We start from the raw sequence: 3729 nt of genomic DNA on the forward strand, positions 1-3729 counted from the left end.
TAATTCTGGACACCTTTACCAGGAAAACCTACAAGATATGCTGATTTGTCTGACCATGGGAAAGAAACTATACAACATCTTCGTATTTCATTTGCTGAAGGGCCTACATAGCATGTACATTTGTTAGTAGCTTCTGGTTTCTGGGATGGAAATGGTTCCAAAAACGTATTTGTGGACTGCCTGCTTTGCAAAATGAATTTAGAGGCATCTGCATAGTATTTCTTGCGATCTGTTTGTCTGTCATTGTTTACATATAATATAATTTTGTTTTCAAAAACACCAAATATGCAACTGAAGTAAACAAAAATACGGATCATGTCACAAAGCAATCAGGGCCAGCAAAATCAACAAACAGTTGTCAGATATAATGAAGCGCATGCCTTGAATGGCTCGCATCTCTGTCACGGGCGCGGCGTGTCGCCGCGTCAACCTTCCTAGTATCTCTAAAGAGCTCTAAGCTCCCTGTGTTGCGCGCGCTTGTGGTTGATCAGGACGTCGCTCTCACTGGGCCTACAACGCTTAGGCGGTGGTTCCTTTGGCTATGGGCCCAAGTCGGTTCCTCCGAGATCAAAGACTCAGTCTGTCGCACGACTCTCGGCCTACAACACATTGATCGAAGTCAACTCTCAGGCTCTATTGCTCTTGCACGACTCTCCTTTTCCCCTTCCTCTTCTCTATTCCATGGAAAAACGTCTCCGATTCAGCTTACCTCCGGCGTTGCTGCACACCGGCGCGACTTCGTCTCGGTCCTAGAGTTCTCTGCTGATTACCCGCCGCTGATGCGCCCTTGCAGCAAGACTCCCATCCAGGTTTGTCATAGCTCCTTCTGTTTTTGCCTGCACAGAAAACTCCAGTTCTTGATTCCTGGGTGATGCTGAGCATCTTTTTGGGGGGACGAGGATGTCCTCTGAAGTCTGGAATCAGCAAAGTGGGTTGGTTGAGTCCACCAAATTTTTGTCGTCCAGTCGTTGTTCAACATCTAGTGCGGGCTGGGTGATTCAGGTTTTTGCAGTAAAGCCTATAAGGTGCGGGATCAGAATAAAAGAAATAAATAAAAATAGAAAAACTGTGTATAGCACCCAACAAGGTAGCAAGAGAACTAAGATCATTCATTTTCATTGGGCAGTAGCAGTCATTACACTAACGAAGCCAATTAAAGTACATCAGAAAAAACCGTAGCTGTTCTAGAAGTTGCAAAGAATTTAGAGTATGCCTATGCCATGTAGCACTGAGTTTGTTGTTAAGGAATTCAGGGGAATATTATTACTAGAGAAAGCTAAGGTTACCTCAGCCACATGGTAGGTGCAGTCTTTATTTTTTTCAATAATAATATTTGTAAATTTAGGGAAAATAATTGATTTTATGCTACGCGAATGCGGAGAGAGATTTACGTCGTTTTCAAAATCATTGTAAACAGCTTATAACTTCCACAGTATGCATCCTTCACTTCTTGTTCCGTCATAATTTGTAGCAGGTGTACCAGAATTCGTTTTGGTCATGTTGTTGGCCATATATATATGAGGTCATGTGCGATGTTCTCACCAACAATGCTATGGATATGAACAAATCTTCAATTCTCGGCTTGACGCTGTAACAAACCAACGAGTAATACAATTATTTCTTCTTTTTCCTGCTATGATATCTGAATTAATGTGCACTGTCGATATAGAAATATGCAACCTCGATTCATGTTATTTTCAGTAGTCCCTCAATCCCTTTAGTCTTTCTACTTCACTAATATCTGATGCTAAACCATGGTTTATTGTATATGGAATTATGGATCAAGTATCCCTTATGCATGTCTTCTTAGAGTTTTTCATTATGTAGGTTATAGGCAAATAAGTTGACCTGCTAATGACTTGAGATAAACAATGTGCAGCTGATACGAATACAAGCCTGATTTGTTCTCCACAATTTTCAAGTTTCCTGATTGTTTGTTCGAAGTATGATGTTTTTTAAGTTGAATGAATTTTTAATATTACACTGACATTGGATAATTGAATCAGATTGTGACAGAAATAATCATATGTTTAGTGAAAGTTAAATAGCTGCATGTTTACTGCATTCTGGTTGGAGGAAGCTTAGTGGTTATTACTACACGGTTTACCCATCAAAATTTTGTTCATGTACCCGTCAAGTTTGATAGTTCCTACCCTCCCTACTCTCTTTGGTATAGCAAAATTCAGGTTATATGTTGCCTTCCTTTTGTAGTTTCATGTCCATAAAAAAGTAAAACTGCTCCTAAATTCACATGTCATGTTCAATTGCAATTAGTTAGTATGCTAGAAGCCTCATAGTTCCCCTATTTTTTGTACCAATATTCAGGTGGTGTGCTAAATTTTGTGTGTCCACATAAAGTTGGAACCACTCCTAAATTTCCCATAACTAATCATGTTTGATCGTAGATATAAGGAGGTTAGGTATAGTCAGATATCATGCTCATGCTCTTATGCCTTCTATATTTAAAGGTCCAGTTATTACAGATCTATGCATATCAATCTTATATTTATAATTTTGCATAATGATCATAGAAACTACAGATCTGTGCATACCAATCTTCTGTTTGTAATTTTGCAAAATAGGTTAGAAGCTTCGTCATATGTTTTGGCTATTATATTTATTTTCTTATCAAATATGGGAATCCAATTACTGATTTTGCATCTCCTGTCTTTATAACTTTGCAAACAGCATAATAATATATAAAGAACAACCACAAGATCTACAGAAATGGGAAGGTCATAGGTAAGAGGAGCCAAGAGACGATGACATCAGTAACCAAATTCAAGCAATGGTGAATATGATAAGCCAATGTTTCTACATGCATATTGATGTCACTTTCACAATTGTTAGCCCCTAATTTTGCTATTATGCCATGCATTGTGTCACTTAGTTATTTGTTCAGCGGGTTCTGCTATTTTCAGCTTATTGCAGAAAACTGATGGAGTATATACATACTTCGAAGAACTTGGCTCACCCTCGGTCTAATGTGTTTTCAAACCTTGCCATTTTATTGCTTGAGCCATAAGGATTGACCTTTCTTACGTCATTTTAATATTGGAGCCCCTAGAAGTTTGATTCCGTATCCAATACTTCATGGAGTATTCATTCTAATATTTGTAGATAAATTATTGTTTTCTTTCATCTATGGATCGATCCCACGAAGAGAAATATATGTGTACTCATTATCATTTTTTCTGCCATTTGATCTTCTCAGGATATTTGCAAGAGAAGTCGACCTACCCCGCTGTGAATGATGCTATCATGAAAAATATAACTAAAATTTGGCGTTACCATAAACTTTAGAATTTGAACATGCTAGACAAAAAAAAAATTTCGTTCCTTCCAACAAACTAAATGACTTGGCACCTAATCATACAGAAATGTGGTTATTGATTTTAACTAGAGGCAAAGGTGTGAGGTCTCCGCACCATTTGGTAACAAGTTCAGGATCAAGCTGGGGCATGCACAAACGCAAACAAAAAAAAATGTCGCTGTACAAAACGGGCGCAGCAACGCGCGCACGGTCCATCTAGTAAATATGTCACGTTTGAGATATTTTGGTGCACTGAGCCTCAAGAAAACCACTTCTGTAAGGGTGTGCTCTGCAATGTTCTTGAAATTTCCCGGTGACATGCTTTATCTTGGTAACTTTGTAAAAGAAAATCTATGAGGATCTCATGTGTCGATATCAAGGAGAAAAAGATGTATTTCAGCGGGAGCAATAGAGGA

At 38.6% G+C, this 3729-nt stretch overlaps 1 long non-coding RNA gene across 1 annotated transcript; it reads left to right on the top strand.

The window, feature by feature from the left end:
- Nucleotides 1–567: 567 nt before the first annotated feature.
- On the top strand, nt 568–3230 carry LOC127330498 (uncharacterized). Its single transcript, XR_011752450.1, has 2 exons — nt 568–809; nt 1475–3230. It is a non-coding gene; the product is annotated as an uncharacterized lncRNA (long non-coding RNA).
- Nucleotides 3231–3729: the final 499 nt, after the last annotated feature.

This window comes from Lolium perenne, chromosome 2 (assembly GCF_019359855.2).
Source record: "Lolium perenne isolate Kyuss_39 chromosome 2, Kyuss_2.0, whole genome shotgun sequence".
Classification (NCBI taxonomy): Eukaryota; Viridiplantae; Streptophyta; class Magnoliopsida; order Poales; family Poaceae; genus Lolium; species Lolium perenne.